This window comes from Thermobia domestica, chromosome 7 (assembly GCF_964235325.1).
Source record: "Thermobia domestica chromosome 7, izTheDome1.hap1.1, whole genome shotgun sequence".
NCBI classification, from domain to species: Eukaryota; Metazoa; Arthropoda; class Insecta; order Zygentoma; family Lepismatidae; genus Thermobia; species Thermobia domestica.
The window spans coordinates 117,486,836-117,496,543 of record NC_137460.1 but is presented as its reverse complement, the minus strand read 5'-3'; the positions used below and the strand labels follow the sequence as shown (position 1 = coordinate 117,496,543).

Here is a 9,708-nt window from a genome sequence, read left to right as displayed (position 1 = left end):
AGCAATAAATTGGAAACTAATATAATTTGTTTTCAATTATTCTTTACATATCTATCCCTTCCCATACCAATCCTAAAATCCCCATGCCAATGAAGGGACTAATTTGTATTTAAACAAGATCAGGAGTGCCACTATTCATATAGGAGACCCCGGAAACTATGGATGTGATACAAATATCGGTCGTTTTCGATTATTTTTACATGCCAATCTCCTTCGCCTCTTCTCTCCCCTTCTTGCCTAAAATATTAGAATATGGACCGCTCATGCACCAAAAATTATTAAAATTGATTCAGCGTTCTAAGAGCAGATAGAGAGTAAATATCGTCATATTTATTTGTATTTGTATAGATGTAAATGTAAACCTCCCTGGAGTTACAAGCTTACTATTAGTACCTTCTGGTTTAGATTCATGGCAGTAGCTCATGTAGTTTGGATTACGAGATCATACATACACACGTATATATACACACATATTTTTTCTGTCACAAAGATTGAATTTTAATGTTCATTATCATTATTACTGCATGATATATATATATATATATATATATATATATATATATATATATCATGCAGTAATAATGATAATGAACATTAAAATTCAATCTTTGTGACAGAAAAAATATTATTGTTAGAGTTGAATTGTAAATTCAATGTACACGTGCACTTTTATTATACTTGTATATTATATTAACCATGGCTGCCTTCTGAGTGAAAATGCGAGTACGAGATTCACCAAGCACAGTGAATGATCAATTTTCAATACGTCTGCACATCTATAAACAAACTTGTCACTTCCATAACACACTTTGTTACCTAAATTTCTCATAGAAAATATAAGGTTTTCATTGATACTGACAATATTTTCTTATGTACGTTGAAGACTTTCTCTCATCATCAGCTACTACGACTTTTAGGATCAGTAAGGAACATTTATTTGTTTAGCGCTGTATTTCAGCATGAAGACTATCTGCAACATGTATATACATACTGTAACGAGATGTTTATTTAGAGTTTAAAAAAAAAAAAAGTAAATCAGCTTTACATTATAACAGCGCCAACAGCGGAATTTGTGCGAACTATCTTCCTACGTTTAATTTCTGTCTATAGGCAACAGCACTTTAGCTGTTGAATCCAAAGGTAGAAGTCTGAGCTATTCTGAGTTTCGAATTGTGTTCGAAATGGGTAAAACCAGTTAACCAGTTGCTATTTTGTATCTTGAAAGCATAGTTCTGAAAGTTAAAATCTTATTACGTGATATTATTATATTCTAAGAATTCAATTGAGGATCGGTGTATGTGTGAAATAAGTTATAGTTATTTGGTGCTACGTAAAAAAAAAAAAAGCGTGTTTCCATTTGATCCTGTTAATACATGTTTTGTGTGAAGTTCCATGCCTATAGTATGCAAATAACAAGGAGGAATATTGTATTCAAAATATTGGTGAGTTAATTACTGTATTTATTAATTATAAAGAAATAAGTTTGATATAAGTAACTAAGAATTGTTCAGATTTAAAAAATTCTTACAGATTATAAGTAATTTTCTAGGAAGTTAAGGTTATCTGCTTATTTGCTGGAGAAATATTTGTCTATTGAAGTAGCCTCTTTGGATGGAATTCTTTATTAGCAGTCATTATATGTATTACTTTACTGAATTTGTTATAAAGTTAATGAATAGAACAAAGAATATTATTTTCCCGATTAACCATACTATTAAGTATATTTATGAATAGTAGCTGCATTCGCTCTAATATTTTTGAACTCAGGATTACTATATATTTAATTAACATTGTTTATGCATTAAATAATTTAATTTCTGAACCTGCTATACGTTATAAGTGTGGATGTGCCCGAAGGGTACATTTGTTCTACCTAACGACGGCTCCATTCAATCACTTGTACGAGTAAAGGGTGGAGATCGCGTTACACAAATTCAACAGCTAAAGTCTTCCTTCTTATTTTTCATTAGTAGAAATATTATTATTATAAGTAGCAGGAAGGATAGATTTGGGAAAGCAGGTTCTGTTTTTCATCTACATGAAATATAGTATTGCTAGCACCAGTGTAGTTACGATACACGTATCTAGTTCTTACTTGTCAGGATATCACTTGTTTGGTAACATATCGGCTGTATATAGAAAGAATTTTGTGAGAGTTGAGTTTTATATATTGCGAGGTTCGAACCAGAAACATGTCAGATACGAGTAGTGAACGTACCCATCAGGGCCAGTTCATAGACCCCCATCATTCATTCCATCAGGGCCAGTTAAATTTAAATCATTTTCCCAATGGAGATGGTGGTTTGATAATACCTAATCCATTAAATCCTTTTTTGAGGGAGCAAGATTTTTCGTTTTTAGATAACGAAAGATATAGGGACAGTTACTGTAGAGCAGTTGAGCCACAAACAGCTGGTAGTTTATCACCGTTGTTAGATTCAGATACCAGCAGTGTTTACACTTCGACCTTGGCAGGTGCAACGACTCACGATTTGAGGAATGAGAGTGAGAGTGTTGCGGTAGGTCAGTTAAGGCAAACTGGTTTTAGCGCACCTGTGGTAGATAAGAGCTGTTTTGCTTTAAATGAAAAAGACTGTTGGAAAATTGATAAACAAATCAATACAGAGAATGATCGTAGTAAGTCATATTTACATAATTTTATGCCGTTCTCTGTGGATATGAATAAATTAGCAGTATCAGCTGCCAATGAGAATTTTTCGGAAAAAATAAAAAGAGTCCCTTTTTGTGATGGAACTAAAGACGAAATTATTTTTCTTTTCTTATTAGAGATTTATAAGATTATGAAACTCAACTTGTTCCCGAAAGAAGCTTTGTTTATTATAGCTTTAGGAAGGAGTAGTGGCCTTATCAATCATGAGTTATCTAATTTGATAAAGTGTTCAAATCAGTGGGTACATATTAGTTACCTATTGTATTCAAAATTTGTGACCCCGATAGGTAAACAACAAATAGAACGTAAATATATTTATTGTTTGCAAAAGCCGGAGGTTAATATAGTATCTCACGTCGAGAGTGTGGTGGATAGTTATGTGATCACACACGGGAGAGAAGATATACAAACATTAATTGACATTCTTTTAAATGGGATGAAGCCTCAAATACGTTATGAACTTTTTAAATATAATCGTCCAGTATCTCTAGAATTTGTGAAAGCAGAAGTGGAAAAATATGAGTTACATCAGCGGAACTTAATTGTTTACAATAGTTTAGTTAAACATCAACAAAAGGAAACAGTAGGAAGAAAAGTAGTTCAGTGCTATTTTTGTCAAGGAAATCATAGAGTTTCCCAGTGCCCACATAAACTTTCTCAATGTATAGCTAAGTTGAACATTGAAAGCGGTGAGCGGGTACGCAGTGTTACAAATAGTGAGAGGTCCCGGGTTAGTTCCCAAGCAAGTAAGGTGAATAACGGTCCAGTTAATAAACTTTCTTCAAACTTTAAGGAGGTTAAGAGTGAGAATCCATATAAAAAAACATTCAAGAACTTAATTGCAGCATTTGTCAATGCCTTTATTATGGGGAAACAATTAAAAGGAGGACTTGATAGTTGTAGCTCAGTTTCCTTGGTGAATAAACAATACTTTGAGAAGTGGAATAAAACTTTAAATAATCCTGTGCGTGTTTATGAGCAAAAATTTAGTGGAGTAGGTGTGGATAGACAAAAGATCGAGTTGAACTCCTGTGTTTTCCTATTTATTAGATTTCATAAGAAAACTTACAAATTGAAATTCTTTCTAGTGGAAGGTTTAGAACCTACATTTATCGTAGGAGTCCAGGAACTAAAATTTATAAGTGCTCAGATAGACTTTGACAATAACAAACTTTTATTGAAACAAGAACGTGCTGTGGTACCCCTTACTTATAATTTGTCACCCCCCTCCCAAAAAGATAATTCTTATTCTGCGCAAAGCGATTTATTTTGTAGCGACGGTGCTTCTGCTTATGCCAATTTGTTTATGAGGATGGACGGTTGTAGAGAAAGGGAAATGACTTCGTCGCCAGGCGTCTGCAAGGTTTCCATATCGTCAGCGCCCTTGGATCCTCCCATTGTTGCCAACCCAGGAGAGACTTTTTCTTCATTGTATCCGGAGAGGTCAGGGAATTTTGAACAGCGGCCATCAGCATTGTCACCAATCACAGTAGACCCTAGTTTCTTGGAACAGGATCATACTTTACAAGGGTATGTTGATAATTTAATAAATAAATATCCTAATGTTTTTAGTGATAAGATAGGATGTATTAATGGATTTGAACATCAAATATTGTTAAAAGACGATACACCTATACGGAAAAAACCTTACCCTCTTTCGCGGGCAGAACAAAAGCAAATGGATGTAATTTTGGATGATTTACTTGCTCAAGGAATAATTCGTCCTAGTAATTCCCAGTGGGCTTTTCCTTGTTTTCTTGTCAACAATAAGTCAGGAAGTAAAAGGCTTGTAGTAAATTATCAATCTCTAAATTCTCGTTTGTGTTTAAATGCACAATATACTCCTCGTATGGAAGATGTGTTAGCTAGTCTATCACAGGGAGTTATTTACAGCCATTTTGATGTTCACGCAGCATATCATCATTTGAAACTTAGTGAAAATTCGACTCAATATACCGCCTTTTTAACTCATCGCGGTTTATTTGAATATAAGTATGTGCCTTTTGGTATATCTTCAGGATCTTTTATTTTGTCAAAGGTTTTAACTGATTTGCTATATCCTTTGAAAGAACAAGGTGTGGATTGGTTTTTTGATGATATAGTGGCAGTAAGTAAAGATATAGAGAGTCATAAACAGCTAATTGAGTCAATTTTGCAGAAGTTTAATGAGGTTGGTATAACATTGTCGGTTAATAAATCTGCATTATTTCAGAGAAAGATCTCATATTTGGGATTTGTTGTTGAAAACGGAAATCTATGTATGGATCCTTCTAGAATAGAAGTTATCAGGAAATTACCTGCACCGAAAAATCGGAAAAGTTTGATTAGCTTAGCTAGTTTTTTACAGTTTTATAGTAGGTTTATACCAAACTTTCATGATGTGATGGAACCGATAACTCGACTTCGTTCGGCGAAGTGTAAATTTGAGTGGGGAAAAGAACAGCAAAGAGCTTTAGATCAGATAAAGGAATTATTTGAAGCTTATGTAGTATTGAAACTTCCAGATTTGAATAAACCCTTTATAATTACATCAGATGCCTGTTTAAAATCTTTAGGAGGCACGTTAGAACAATTAGATAGTCAGGGAAACAGAGTTCCGGTAGCATTCTTTTCTAGACGCTTACGTAAATATGATTTAAATAAGCCGATCTTTTTGTTGGAACTTATGGCGGCGGTTGAATGCATGGAACGATATAAAACGTTTTTGCATAATAAATTCGAATTGAGGGTAGACCATGTGGGTTTAGCGTATGCTATACGTAATATACGAAGGGTCAAAAGGTATGGTAGTTTATTGTATCGATTATTAGCGTTTGATTTCACTGTAAAATCTGTTTCAAGTAACTTGAATATAAGTGCAGATTTTATGTCACGATTGTTTGACGAGGAAAATTTTGAATCTATGTATTTAGAGCCAACCATGGAACAAGAGATTAATAATTTATGCTTAGTAAATCTCTGGAATATGCCATTTGCTAACATATCTATAAAAGATCATCAAGCTAGAGATCCTGAATTAATGGAGATTATACATCGTTTAGAACGAAAGGAGAGATTAGAGGATTATAAGTTAATTAAAGGGATTCTGTGTAAAAAGACTAAAGCTATAAAAAACCCGTATAAGATTTGTCTTCCAAAATGTCTAGCCAATAGTATTATAGAGTTTCATCATAGGTGTATTTTACCCGGAAGCCATTTAGGGACAAGAAAAACTATTGGGCGTATAGCAGCCAAATATACTTGGAGTGGGATGGTAGAAGATATAAAACAATTTGTGTCATGCTGTGAGCTATGTCAGAAAAACAAACCTAATAATAGGAAACAAATGGGTCAATTAACATCAGATTTTGAAAAATTTGTAAATGGGAGATGGTATACGGACACAATTGGTCCAATGTGCAATACACGATCGGGACGCCACTGTTTGATTGTGGTAGATTCGTTTTCTAAGCGAGTTTTCTTAGAACCACTCCGTGTACTCTCTAGTCAAGCCATTATCAATCGTTTATATAAATTAATGTGTAGACATGGCTTTATATTTTCTTTGGCACATGACAATGCTAGTGTGTATAGCTCTGCACTATTTAAAGATTTTTTATATAGTAATGGTATTCGCGATATTCGAATTTCTCCGTACCATAGTGCCTCAAACGCAGCTGAAAGATACATTTCAGTTTTGAAAAATTCGTTGAGGATATACTTTAGTAAGAGACAGAATCAATGGGATACGGGTCTATACGAAATAGAGTACTCGATTAACAGCGCTGTTCATGAGGAGACCAAGTGTAGTCCCTTTGATTTAGTTTGTAACTATAACTGCGGAGACCCATTAGAGGTAAAATGGAATGTGCAGGAGCTAGATATCCAAAAGAAAGACCCCAATTTGTGGGTAAATGCGCTCCATAATATGGAGAAAGCGTGGCATAGGAAAAAGAAAATTTTTACTAAACGAAGAATACCTACTAATTATCAAGTGGGTGATAAACTTTTAATTAAAGCCCAAACCAAGTCATCTTTGGCTGATAACATTACGAAGAGTTTATCAGAAAGGTGGTTGGGGCCATTCGAACTCCAGAAATTCCTTGGTGAAAACTCCTTACAGGTTAAATCTGTTGTAAATGACAGAGATATTCGTAGAGTACATGTCTCAATGACAAAACCTTTCAGAGAAAGGAGAATCCCTATTGTTATTTAGAAATCTTCATTAAAAAAAAAAGAAAGAAAAAGAAAGAAAAAAAAAAGAAAAATTAAGAATCATAAAGTGTTATTGAAGCTTTACGTTGGTGCTATAAGACAAGAGACGAACATAATTTTAAGTAATTTTTAAAGTGTTATATGTTAAAATAGTTTTCTCATTGCAGGCCTGTAATGTGTCCGTCTAAATATGTCTAATGTATTGCTTCCTTAATTGTAAATTGGGCTTTTAGTCCAATAGTCTGGATTGTATCGTCATTTGTTAATGGAGAATTCCGTGGACCGGATTCCAGTCTGTTTGTCATGTCTCTTGGATGGAAATGGATTATTCCGATAAAACTGGTTATGGATAAATCAACATATTATTTTTCAACTGGAAACTATTCGTTCAGTATGTAATCAAGACAGAAATTGTAAGTTACAACGTAATTTCCTTTTCTATTATTGAATATGTAAAATATATCTTTCGCTTTATATTTAATATTGCTTAGGAAATTCAGGAAATTGCATTTAGGCGCTATTTCATAATTTTTCTGGAAGTGTTTGTAAATTTATGAAAGATGCGAATCATAGACGAATTACTATAGTTGCTAACTGTAGAGAGAGTGTAGAGTATGGTAGTGGTTTGATTGTATTTTGGGGGTTATTTTTTTTATTTTTAGTTTATTTTTCTTTAGTTGGTGTAGTTGGGAAGTATGTTTCTGCTAGTTAGTAGGTATAGTGATAATAGTTTGGTGATTAATCGTGACTTTGAGACAAACGAGATTCTGCATATTTCATAACAAAAAAAAAAATTTTTTTTTTAGGGAGAGGTGAATGTGTAACGAGATGTTTATTTAGAGTTTAAAAAAAAAAAAAGTAAATCAGCTTTACATTATAACAGCGCCAACAGCGGAATTTGTGCGAACTATCTTCCTACGTTTAATTTCTGTCTATAGGCAACAGCACTTTAGCTGTTGAATCCAAAGGTAGAAGTCTGAGCTATTCTGAGTTTCGAATTTTGTTCGAAATGGGTAAAACCAGTTAACCAGTTGCTATTTTGTATCTTGAAAGCATAGTTCTGAAAGTTAAAATCTTATTACGTGATATTATTATATTCTAAGAATTCAATTGAGGATCGGTGTATGTGTGAAATAAGTTATAGTTATTTGGTGCTACGTAAAAAAAAAAAAAGCGTGTTTCCATTTGATCCTGTTAATACATGTTTTGTGTGAAGTTCCATGCCTATAGTATGCAAATAACAAGGAGGAATATTGTATTCAAAATATTGGTGAGTTAATTACTGTATTTATTAATTATAAAGAAATAAGTTTGATATAAGTAACTAAGAATTGTTCAGATTTAAAAAATTCTTACAGATTATAAGTAATTTTCTAGGAAGTTAAGGTTATCTGCTTATTTGCTGGAGAAATATTTGTCTATTGAAGTAGCCTCTTTGGATGGAATTCTTTATTAGCAGTCATTATATGTATTACTTTACTGAATTTGTTATAAAGTTAATGAATAGAACAAAGAATATTATTTTCCCGATTAACCATACTATTAAGTATATTTATGAATAGTAGCTGCATTCGCTCTAATATTTTTGAACTCAGGATTACTATATATTTAATTAACATTGTTTATGCATTAAATAATTTAATTTCTGAACCTGCTATACGTTATAAGTGTGGATGTGCCCGAAGGGTACATTTGTTCTACCTAACGACGGCTCCATTCAATCACTTGTACGAGTAAAGGGTGGAGATCGCGTTACAATACCTATAATACACTGGAAATGTTCAATGCTTTCCTACGAGGAATCAAACCTAGGCAAGAAAAGTTAGGAAACGAGCAATGCTTTACTTAATCTTCATCCTCAAGCCATTTGAATAACTCTCTAATTATATAGCTTGTTTGAAAGTACATAATGTGAATCAAGAACAATAACTATTCTCTTATGTTTTAGAGTGGACACACATGTTATGAATCATCAAGCTACTTCACTCATTTATATGGATATACCATTATAGCTTAATTTCGATCTGCAACAGTGTTGAAAAATCATAAAGAGCAGGATACTACCTTCATTGTCTCCGAAAACTCTTACGCTCTTACCCATATACCTATTATAGTTTGCTATCGTCTGGTAAAAATACATGTTATATTTTTAAGAACAAAAAACACATAACTTATTTTTTCCATGATACTAATATTAATATTACTAACAATACTAGTAACTGTTTATGTGAATCATGTCCTTATTAGAATTACAAGCTAATATCAGAGCAATTACTTGAATGGTCATTTATATATATGTGTTAATTGTCACAGTATTATATGTGATAACATGGCTAAATACGATAAATTGAAAAGTACGATGTAGTGTTCATAAGGTTACTCACGTGAAATTAAGTTTTTCTTCTAAAGTTGCCCATATCTTCCCAATATATCCGTCAACCTTATAATTGTTTCCATATTTCGATACTTCTGTAATTGGTGGGTCCTAGAAATAAAATTAATTTTCATTAACACATTCAAGTCTCAGCACATCACATCGCCGTTATGTTTCCTTTAACTCAGTGGACGGATCACGTCTACCAGACGTGATGAAATTTCTGTTAATTTGAACCTTGGTTGGTTATCCGTAGACAACTTTCGACTTCTCAGATATACTTTGTGATCCTTTTAGTACTTGTAAAAAAATTCAGGTGTCAGTGCATCCGGTGGAGAGCGAGTTAGAGCGATAACAATTGGCACACGTTTCCCGTGACTTTATATCCATTTTTGACTCAAAATGAGAGATTTATCCGAAGAAGAAATATGGGATATGCTTGATGAGTTTGCTGTTCATTCTGGGTCTG

The 9,708-nt window shown here is 33.2% G+C and overlaps 1 long non-coding RNA gene across 1 annotated transcript; it reads left to right on the top strand.

The window, feature by feature from the left end:
- The first annotated feature begins 3,957 nt into the window (after positions 1 to 3,957).
- LOC145688926 (uncharacterized) lies at positions 3,958 to 7,272 on the top strand. The gene is made up of 2 exons (XR_014132019.1): positions 3,958 to 4,201; positions 7,033 to 7,272. It is a non-coding gene; the product is annotated as an uncharacterized LOC145688926 (long non-coding RNA).
- Positions 7,273 to 9,708: the final 2,436 nt, after the last annotated feature.